Consider the following 12,320-nt stretch of genomic DNA (forward strand, 5'->3'; position numbering starts at 1 on the left):
AAACAATGTTATATAATATATGAAAACTCATGTATAGTTATTTTTATGTAAAATTAATAACTAAAAATTATTAAATGATTTGATATGTTTAATTAAATTATTATCTAATTATTTTTAATTATTAATTTTATATAAAAATAACTGTATATAAATTTTAACATAAAATTGATTAATTTTAGTAATATTTGATTAATATTTTATATTTTAAATACTAAATTTTAATTTTAATTTTACATATTGACTAATATTAATAAAAAGTTAATTTCCTGACATTTTCAAAAATAATCCACTTTAAATATATCAGATTAGAAAGTTAACAATGATAACTATTATTATCGTTTCCATAATACACAAGAGTACATAAAAAGTACACAGGATAACAATCCTTGTTATTTTTGGAAAATAGTTATTTTTTAATTTATAATTAAAAAAATCCTTGTTAAATATGGCTTATTTCGGTGAACCTATATATTTTTAGAAACGATAACAATGGTTGCCATGGTTAAATATGACTTTTTATATTTATTTATAATTAAAAAAAATCCTTGAAGAGGTCATGTTTGTTGTCTGTGTATATTTATGTATTCTTATATATATTGTTTGTAGATCTATATACTACTTGGAGATGATTATAATGGATTAAAAAGCGGAATTAAAAAAACTTAAAAGGAGTTTACCGAGGGTTAGGCGAACTTGATTAAATGAAAAAAAAAATCATATTTAAAAAATTAAAGTCCAAAAATTATATTAGGAAAAATAATAATTTTTTTTAATTTTAATTTTATATATTGACTAATATTAATAAAAAATTAATTTTCTGACATTTATCAAAGGCTTTTATACACCGTTGATGCACAACCATAAACACATTGTAGAGACATGCTCACTACAAGAAAAAAGGGTCTGTCGGCACCTTTTTTTGCCACGCTTTTAAAGCATGTTCAAAAATGGTATATGGGCATGCTTTTGCGAGGGTGGCCATTGATTTGTGATTTAGTCACGTTTTTTTTGCCACGCTTAAAAAGCGTGGCCATAGAGAGAAATCGGCACGCTTTTATGAGGGTGACCACTTATTTAAATTTTGGCCACGCTTTTTTATCGCCACGCTTAAAAAGCGTAACCATAAAAGAAAATTGGCACGCTTTTGAAGCGTGGCAAAATGGTTTCATTATTGTTACATTTTTAAAGCGTGGCCGTTTCCTCTAAATCTTTTGGCATGCTTTATAAGCGCTTGAGCTTAATTAAATAACGATAATTAACGATAATGTTAAGAAAGATAATATTTAAAATAATTTTATATAATATAATATTTATAATTTTATATATATAATATTTATAATTATATATTTATTATATTTAAAAGGTTGAATTACTCTGTTGGTCCCTATAATTTCGCAAAATTTTTAAGTAGGTCCCTATACTTTTTTTCCTTTTAATTGGTCCCTATACGTTAATTTTTTTTTCAATTTAGTCCCTACTAACGTTAAACGTCTAAAAAATGTTAGTGAATTGTGAAATTACTTTTATACCCTTAGGGACCTAATTAAAAAGAAAAAAAAATATAGGGACTTAATTGAAAATTCGGTAAAATTATAAATATTCAATGAAAGATATTTCTATAATCCCTATTCAATGATTCTAAGACATGAAAAATATTCCTATAATCCTTTTTATTTTGTCACTATCATTCTTTTCCTTATTTATATACAAATTGTACCAAAAATACTTTCTCTCTTTTCTTTTCGACTTTCAAAATACCTTATCTTAAGAACCTCAAAAAAAGAATGGATAAAATGAAATAGAAATAGTAGTAATAAGCATATATCAAATTCAGTTTTCATCCTTCAAGTATTGATTATGATAATGCATCCAATTTACATAATAAACTTTACATTAATACTTAAGAGCATACTTACATCTAGTTTGGAATTGGAGGAATGCATCCACCAATTGATATTGTATACAAATAAACAATAATCGATGTAAAATAAAATACTACAATTTTGTATGCGCCCTTTAGCAAATGGACAAAAGATTATCACTATGAAAATCCATGCTATGCCTAATGAATACAAAATTGGGTGACTTCAATTCAATAGGTAACTACTCATGCCTGTCTAAGAACTTCTCTATAACGACTGAGAATGCCCCAAAGCCAGCACAACCAGCACATGCTGCTTTTGGACCACCTACAATCACAAAGCAACACCAAAGCATTCTGAAACAAAGGTAGAGAACAAATTTTTGAACTAAACAAGAAACATTTAAATCTTAATTGAAAACAATGTATTCATGCCGCATTGCAGCCCAATATTAATTCATACCACATTGCGCATGGTATCTCACTCGTCTTTCCTCTCTCTGGCGCTTTCTCGTCAGAAGTTCATCCTTCGCTCTCTCCTTCTCGAGCTCTTTCCTCTTCTTTTCTGCATTAATCTTTCGCTTCTTTTCCTGGATGAGGTTCAGACAAAACACGGGAAGAAACATCATTCTAAATATTGGAATTCTAAATATTACCAAAGGAGTGCGTATAGAAATGAAGTTGCATTTGGTTAGATACAAATATGTTTGATTAAAATGCGAAAGTGTTCTACTTCTATATTTCCTTTTTCAACGGTTAACTTCGAGCAGAATAGATATTATCTATCTTGTATTGCATATAAAAAAGAACTGAACAAATTAGAAGAAATTCCACACCTGAAATCCAACTGGGGGACTAGGACCTTATCCAACTTTAATATCCTTGTATTGCAAACCTGATTCAGTAGTTACCATAGGCACCTTCATTGTATAAAATGTTCAAAGTCAACATTAGTCATTTGGCTATGGATATTCCAAGTAAAATCCATTAATACCATGGTGGTCATTGATCAAGGATCTTAAAAATGTGAATATTAAAACTTAAGTGCAATAATATAGATTGGTTATTAACACATTCTTTGCATGGTGCACAAATTCTTTGAAAATATAAGAATGTCTGCTATTCCTTTAATACTAATAATGCTTTGAATTTCCAAGATTTATTTGAAGAATTTCTCTTAAAAAATAACTGACATTTGAGAAACGTGCTGACTAACATTAGTAGAAACAGGAGATGTAATGCAATTACATCAAATATCAAAGCATTATTAGCAATTTACAACAACCATTTGTAATGTCTTAGCAGAGAAAAACAAAGAAAGGAGGCAGAGAAGGAAACAATGTATTCTCACCATACATTTTTAAGCTCCTTCTCACAAGCTTTATCACATAGTTTCGGCTTATCTTTCGGGGGCAAACCAGCTCCTTTGGCTTCCAATGAACCAACAAAGAGGCTTGAGATTCCCAAAGCCAATCCAAGAAAGTCTCTGCGGGAATTGGTATTAACCATAGCAGCACATTCAGTTGTACCTGAGGCCTTTGTTTTTACCACCGATCTTCGGTATTGCGGAACCAAGTATCGAAACCTGTCAGCAGCAATGCCTTGAGGATTGCAGCCCAAACTTTTACAAGTAGAACCTGTATGCCTCTATGACAATGATCAATTAAACTCATAATCAATTAATTATAGATAACATACATAATCAAAACTCATAATCAATTCAACTCTCTCAAAGGCATTTAATCAAACACCTTATTTCCAATCTCACCTCTTTTCTTATTTCTAACATAATGAATTAATTACAAATAAAATACATAATCAGAACTCATAATCAAAATTTTTTAGCATAATCAAAACTAATTTTAGCAAACTAAACTTCACAATTAGATCAATTGGTTTTCTTTATCATTCAGAATGCTGGTTACCTAATCAAATAAAGTCAAATTATATACAAGCAGCAACAAAAAATAAGCATAAGCAAAATTAGAGGTATTTAACAATTAAGATTTCTCAACATTGAACCTGAAGCATTAGAATCGGGAGAGGATGCCGTTTGACTACTAGTTATTTTAAGTATAACATTTCTCCCGTTCTTAGTGTAGTGGGAGGAAGACATTATTGAGAAGAATTATTATCCAATGTTGAAAAACTAAAACAAAATTCAATCATCACCTGTTGTTGCAGAACCAGTCCAGACAGAAAAACGCAGAGTCGAGGAGCGGCGATTTGAGGCAAGGCACCGCGAGGCGCGATGAGGCAAGGCGGGACGAGGGGATGCAATAGACAAGGCGGATGAGCGGAGCAGAACAGTGCACCTGTGGGCGACGCAGAGGAACGACGACCACCCAGCGACAGACGACGACGATGCCATGGAAGACGGCAGCAGAGTGCGACGGAGGAGAAATCCAATTGAGAACTTTGGAGAATAACCTAGGGATAGTTAGAGTTCTCTGATTTTGGGGACAAAAATATAAAGGGTATTTTTGGTATTTTATAAAAATAGAGATGTTTTTAATTAAATTTTTTGACTAAATTATGAGAATATTCGATTTTTTAATGGAATATTCTATTATTTCAAACGATTTTATGACGGTAAGGACTAAATTAAAAAAAAAAAAAGTATAGGGACTCAATTAAAAGAAAAAAAGTATAGAGACCTAATTGAAAATTTTGCGAAACTATAGGGACCAACAGAGTAATTAAACCTATTTAAAATTATATAATTATTATAATAATAATTAATAAATATTAAATAAAATAATTTTTTGTTGTCATTTAAATATTATTGATTAGATAATATCATGTATGTATTTGTTTTTATCGTACAAAATCCACAGCATATCACATAGATGTTGTAATATTATGTATGAATTTATCTTGATTTCTTCAAATTTAGTTATAAGAGACATGCATGCGCTTAATTAACCTTCCCCATTCCTCTTCCGTTAAGAGCTCACACCACATGCACTTACAGATCAAAAGCTTTTGCGAAAGAAAAGGTAAACCTCTAACTGTCTCCGTTTATCATCCTTTTTTTAGTAATATCAGTCACTATTTAAACCCCACCCTCCTCCATTCTTCTTCACCACTCTCCATACCCACAACCATTAGGGTAGGAAGGTGCTTCCTTCCCTAGTTATTTTAGGATTTTTTTTTCTTTTTTCCTTCTCCTCTCGGATATCAGTATCTTTACTCAAACTTTCACCGGAGGTTAATTTAAAAAAAAAAAAAAAAAAAAAAAAAACCGAAAATCAACACATTCCCAACAACAAAATGGCGGGGTCGGGAAAGATTATAGCTGCTGTTGTTTCAATTCTACTTGTAGTAGGAGTTGTTGTTGGTGCCGTGGTAGTTGTGAACAACAACGGCACCGGAAACAATGGAGGAGAGTTGAAGACGTCGAACAAGGCGGTGAGCGCAGTGTGTCAAAGCGCCGATGATCAGAAGCTCTGCCACGACGTGCTGACACCTGTGAACTCATCAAATCCCAAGGACTACATCACGCAGGTGGTGAAATTCTCCACGGAAAGCGTGTTGAAAGCCCTTAACATGAGCGACAGGCTCATGGTGGAGAGCGTGGCCAACGGCACCAGCGACGGAGGCGTCAAGATGGCTCTGGACGACTGCAAAGACCTCTTGCAATCAGCGATCCACGAGCTTGAGGCCTCCGGCGTGTTTGTGAACAGCCAATCGCTTCCGGAAGTGTTCACAAACAGTGCGGAGCTGAAGAACTGGTTGGGCGCCGTGATCGCCTACCAGCAATCTTGCCTTGACGGGTTCGACACCGATGGGGAGAAGCATGTCCAAGGTCAGTTGCAGAGCGAGAGCTTGGATAGCGTGATGAAGCTCACCGCCTTGGCCCTGGATGTTGTCGCCGGTGTCTCTAAGGTTCTGTCTGAGTTAGGGCTCAACTTGACCAACAGGCCCGTTCGTCGCCTCCTTGGGCTTGATAAATATGGCTTCCCAAGTTGGTTGTACCCTCATGACCGTAAGCTCATCAATGAGGCCAGCCAGGGTTCCATTGTCCCGAACGCTGTTGTTGCCAAGGATGGTAGTGGCCAGTACAAGACTGTTTTGGAAGCCATTAATGCTTACCCCAAGAAACACCAAGGCAGGTGGGTTATCTATGTTAAGGCTGGTATCTACGACGAGTACATCACCGTCGACAAGGCCAAGCGTAACATCTACATGTACGGTGATGGCCCCGCCAAAACCATCATCACCGGTCGCAAGAACTTCGCTGAAGGTGTCAAGACCATGAGGACTGCCACCTTCACCACCGTTGCTGAGGGATTCATTGCTAAGGGTATTGCTTTTGAGAACACCGCCGGTCCAGGTGGACACCAAGCAGTGGCCCTCCGCGTGATGGGTGACCGCTCAGCCTTCTTCGACTGCGCGTTCCGTGGCCACCAAGATACCTTGTACGCCCATGCTCACCGTCAGTTCTATCGCAACTGCGAAATTAGCGGCACCATTGACTTCATCTTCGGCTACGCTTCAACCTACATCCAGAACTCCAAGATCATCGTGAGGAAGCCCAAGGCAAACCAGCAGAACATCATCGTTGCTGACGGTACCGACCAGAAGAACATGCCATCGGGTGTAGTCCTCCATAACTGCCAGATCTTGGCAGAGCCAAGCCTGGAAGCAGAGAACGGGAAGGTGAGAACCTTCTTGGCAAGACCATGGAAGGCGTTCTCGAGGGCAGTGTTCATTGAGAACACCATCGGTGGCTTCATCAACAAGGAGGGTTACATTCCATGGTCACCAGCTGCCCCCAACAACGAGCACGCATACTTTGGTGAGTTCGGAAACATTGGAGCTGGTGCTGATGCTTCTGGAAGGGTCAAGTGGGCCAAGGGTCTTATCTCCAAGGATGAGGCTTCTCAGTTCACTGTTGACAATTTCCTCCAAGCTAACTCATGGTTGCACGACACTGGTTTTCCTTTTGATGCTAGCTTCACCAAGAACTAAATTTAAATACGTACAATTGTAACTGTATCTAAGACTAGTCATGGTGATAGCTAGATGTATAACCATGAGTGTGAATTGAAACACACCAGCAATTTGTATAACAGTGTTGAAAATTAAAGAGTGGATCATAAATTTGTGGGACATAGTGTTAAGTCTTGCCCTTTCTTTTCTTAATCATCTTTCTCCTCCCACGCATCTTCAAGTTCATTACAGTATTATCCCGCGGAAGTTAATTTTATATAGATGAGTGCTACATGGACAGCAACTTTTGTGTTTTGTAACCATCAATTGGTCATCAATAGTGTAATAGAAAGTATGAGAAGCCAATAAAATATTTATACAATGGAAAAGTATAGATAACCAACAAGGTTTTTAAACAATGTGTAGACAATGTGAATGAATAGGATTAAAAGAGTAAATTTGATTAGTAGCATTAAATTAGGGTGCAGTGTATTTTCATTTGATTGATGGTTGCTCATGTTGTTCAAAATTTTTATTGTTCCCCTAACACTCCCCTTATACAATGTGTACAATGGAGGATTAGGGAGTATTAGAGATATGACCATTAGTGTTACCTTTTGCCATCAGTTGAAGCTTTTGGGATGACATGGTATTAGAACTCTGAATTTAAAAGGTAAGAGTTCGATCCTTGGAGATGTTCATTTTGTAACTCAATAGCTCATTGTACATATTGTACAAATAGTCCATTGGCTCTCTAGACTCACAGTATAATAGTATTTTTAATAGCGTGAAATTAAATCCAATGTTGTAGAATCAGGTTAAATATTAGCCAACTTTTTTAAAAGTTGCTCGCCTCCTATATTTTCCCTTTTATATATTATGAATTTGAGTTTATTTTGCATTTCGATTGAGCATCATCAATTCATAACCAAGATCTTCATTGGGCAATTTTCTTTATAAAGATTTATATGAAAAATTCAGTGCAATAATTATGAAAATCAGGAAAAAATATTATTCAGATAACTATTTAAAAGAAAAAAAAATCAAAACAAAATTATTTTTTTTTAAAACATTAATCATTTACAAAAATTATTATATTTTTTTTGCTAGGTGGACATCGAGGGTGAGAAACTCCAAAGCAAAAACAAATAACTAAGAAAAATAGGATCACTTTAATAAAGATACTAAAAATGTCTTTTTTTGTTAAGATGTTTACATGTGTTATGTTATTATTGGATAATAAACCTAATTGTCTGCATTATAATTATTAGACTCGATTTGATTCGATCGAATTATATAATTTAAACTGAATATCTTTAAATTTTTTGATAAAAAAAACAAATATATTCCTAACTTTTTGTTTTGTGGACATTTAAATCTTTAAAAGTTTAAAAATACAATTAAATTTTTAAAAAAAATTAGATTTATTATTATTGTTATAAAAAAAATCAGTTTTATTCTAATTTGTTAAGAAATTAAAAATTAACCGATTCATTAATACGTCAAATAATAATGCGACACGTAAACGTCTTTACAAACAAATGGTTTTACGCTTTTTTATGGAGCATCCCAAAACAATAAATAAGAGTACATACTTCCTTTACATACTTAGAGAACAATGGGATAAATATTGTTTTGATCCTAACATTGAGGGTTAGAATCGAAACCGTCCCATCAAAATTTTCGATTTAGAATCATCTTTAAGGTTTTTTTTCGTATTAAAATTATCATTTTTAATAAAATTTTTAATTTTATTCCTAAACTATCCTTATTTTAATAAAAAATTATAAAATTTTAAAAAAATAAAATAAAACACGCGTGGGGTGGGGGGAAGGGGAAAGGGGGAGGGGGACGGCAGCAGCGAAGCTTGGAGCCGCCGTCGCCGTCATCGTGGCCGTCGCTGCCTCGCCGCTTCGCAACCTCACCGCCTCGCCCCCTCGCCACCTCGCCGCTTCATCTGCACCTCGCTTTCTGCTTCTGCATCTTGCTTCCACTTTTTTGCTTTCCTAATTTTGCTTCTTGCTTCTGCTTCTTGCTTTTTGCTTCTGCTGCTTCTACTTCTTGGTTTGGTGGTGGTGTTGGTGGTGATGGTGTTGGTGTTGATGCTGGTGTTGCTTTTTGCTTCTGCTTCTTAGTTTGCTTTTGCTGCTTCTTGCTTTTTGCTTCTGTTGATTTTGAGTTTTTGCATCTGTTTCTGCTTCTTGGTTTGGTGTTGGTGGTAGTGGTGGTGTTGGTGGTGGTGGTGTTGGTATTGGTGGTGGAGGAGGTAAGTGCTGGTAGGGGTGAGGGTATTTTTGTTCGAAAAAAATTAATAGGACGATTTTAATACGAAAAAAACGTTAAGGATGATTTTAAATCGAAAATTACGATTGGATTCTGACCCTCAACGTTAGGGACAAAAACAATACTTATCTCGATAACAAATTAAGCAATCCTTGTTAAGGTATGTAAGGTTTCTATAGCATCAAAAGCCTAGGAAATAGTATAAATCAAGAGTTGGAATATAAAAAATGTAGAGATCATGGAGAAAGATTTTAACCTTTCTTGGCTAGTCATTTATAATATTTGTATATAGATTATATATAATATTTAATTTATTTTTAATACATACTTTATATTTATATTATATATTCTGTACAAATGACAAGTTTTTTTTTTTTACAATAATATAATTGCATATAAAATTATAAATTTTAAAGATAAAAATATTTATTTTTAATTATAATTGCAAAAAAAATTAAAATTCAATATTTTTTTTTTAAATAAATGTCTACATTTAGTTATTTTTATTATGTTTATAAATATTTTTAAAACGTTTTTATCTTTTTTTTCTATCAAATTTTTTAGTTGAGAGATATTTTTACAGTACGGATCAAAATTCTCAATCTTCTAAAAGAGTTATATAACAAATATTTTTAATGGAAAGTAGAGAAGATGCTTGGAACTATGCTAAGAGTACAGTCAATGAACTCATTCATTCCAGAGATAAATTTGTTCAAATTTGTGTGGAAGTAAAACTGAAAAAGAAGCAAGTACCTGCATTTTATCATTTTATGCCTTGGAAAGGAATTTAAAAGTGAATACTAAGGCGTCCATCAAAATCATTTTAGACTAAAAGATATGGACATAAAATAGATGATTGTCGAGAAAAAACCAGTAAAGCAGACGAAAATGCTAAAGGAGAAGCGACTATGGTCAGCCGAAACAACCACCATGATGACAGCAACACTGTTGGGATTAGTCAGCCAGAGCAGAATCACAACAGTATCAATTATGCACTAAGAAAAATCATACATCAAGATTTGAGGTTCTAAACAATCATGAACCCTTCTGAGGAAGATTTGGAAGTAAATGCTGAAAGCAATCAATATGCCAACAATTCTACTCGATAATTACCAGCAGCGCACCAAGAATGGAAAGCAGAACAAAAATATATAAGGCAACTTGAAAAATAATGCATCTAGCAGAGTTATAAAAAAGAAAGAATACATAAACCAGCAAAATTAATTCTGAAGATCAGTCCAAACCTAGGAGCATCGTTCTGACCAAGCAAAAGGAATTAACGAAACAGGTTACTGATAACAATAATGAAAGTAGGAAGACAGAAAAATAAAAAAGATTTCAAAAAATACTGGAGATAATTTAACAAACTCAGCAAAGGAAATCTATTCTATTATATAAAAATCGAATTTCTCCACTTAATAATAGAAACTGACGTGGCATGCTTCTGAGAGTATTTTTCGATTTATTTCTTTTAACTCATTAATATACAAGTTATTACGATAAACTAACTATATCAACTAATTGATTTGATTAGATATTTAAATATCATATAATCATATAATTTATTATAATTTATATCAATTTGATTTGGTAATATTTTCTAATTCATTTATTTTAATATTCTGTTAGTATTTTTTAATTTAATTCTTTTAATTTATTAAACCAAATTTATTGTGTATACTAATTAATTAATTTGATTAATTTATTAGTCATTAAATAATAAATTTATGAATAAAATAGACAACTGAGATATTTTCAACTAATAATTAAATCAAATCAAATCAAATAATATATATTAAGCTAAATTCAAATAATGTGAATTAAATACTAAATTAAAATAAGATAATTTCTTACTTATTCAAGTTGAGTGCAATAAATACAAATTAATTTTGTTAGATAATCATAGTTGTCTGATCTACTATGTAACACCCTACTACACAGTGTTTTATGCTTAAGTCATAGAACAGAGGTAGTGTGGTATTACAGACCTTTAATAGTAAGGATATACATATAATACTGAAAGAAATAATATACTAGGAGCCTTGAAACAGAGCGGGTAAACAAAAATCGCAAAATAAAAAGCGCAACGCTCAAGGAATAGGATTACTTGCGTGCTAAGAAACCTAATAGGAACATGATAAAACAATAAACGAAGGGATAAAGAAAAGCCAAGGAACAACATAACTAGCCTCTGACTCAGCCTGCGAAGCTAAGGCTGGCCGGAGGATACATATATACATATAAACATACATAAGTGTCCCCAAAATATACCAAAATACCAAAGTAAACTCCTATCTCTCCCTCAACCTCTAAGAGGAGCAGCATACATAAGTTACTTGGAGAGTAAGCTACACATATACATACATATATACAAATAGAAACCAAAATATACCCAAGGACTACTTCGCTTTCCAGAATCCAGACGCCTAGCGAGGAGCCTCTCGACCTGCATCTGAGAAACAACAATACAATATGGAATGAGAACCGGAGGTTCTCAGCATGGTAAAAGTGCCACGCGTATAAGAAATACGGTCCTGAGAATGCCATAGGCAATCCTAGAACTCCGTTATTCAATTAACCAACTTAAGTACTAAACAGAAGCCATAAACAGGGGTAGGTATTCTAAATCTGCCTAACTTACTCAAGTTCAAGCTTAACCTAACATCAAACCATTTCCTCCGTTTTCTCCATCCTTTCATCATTCAGAATGTAACAGAAACAAGCAACCAAACAAGTTCACGCACAAGTAATGATCAAATAGTACAAATAACAAGTATAACAAATAGCAGGTAATATATATCAATTAGGCATACCCAAAAAAATGCATAGCAATCAATACAAACAAATGCATATGATGCATGCCTGTCCTATGGCTGATGGGGCCCATCTGTCGGTTATCCAGCCAACCCGACAAGTCCGAAAACCTTAGACTGTCCCCCGTCGCGCATCCCCAAGAGTCTATGCATAGAGTTCACATTCAATCATCATATAATCACTCAATGGGGGCTATCCATACCCGGGAATTTATACGTGCCCGGTCACCCTTACGACGTAGGGTCAACAGAGTATCGAGATTCAACCTGGAACACGTGGTGGCGAGCCACGGCTCTTACCCAGGGAACTCGTATCTCAGATAGCATTATTCATAAGCCATTTCATAGTCATAATCATTATTTAATCATTCATCAAGCCATGGCATATTAACTCCTTTTATTAACAACCTCCCTTTCACATTTTTCAT

At 33.9% G+C, this 12,320-nt stretch overlaps 1 pseudogene; it reads left to right on the plus strand.

The window, feature by feature from the left end:
• Positions 1-4,960: 4,960 nt before the first annotated feature.
• LOC107646578 (putative pectinesterase/pectinesterase inhibitor VGDH2 pseudogene) lies at positions 4,961-6,962 on the plus strand (annotated as a pseudogene).
• Positions 6,963-12,320: the final 5,358 nt, after the last annotated feature.

The sequence above is a fragment of the Arachis ipaensis genome, chromosome B6 (assembly GCF_059453495.1).
Source record: "Arachis ipaensis isolate K30076 ecotype BB chromosome B6, ASM5945349v1, whole genome shotgun sequence".
Lineage (NCBI taxonomy): Eukaryota > Viridiplantae > Streptophyta > Magnoliopsida > Fabales > Fabaceae > Arachis > Arachis ipaensis.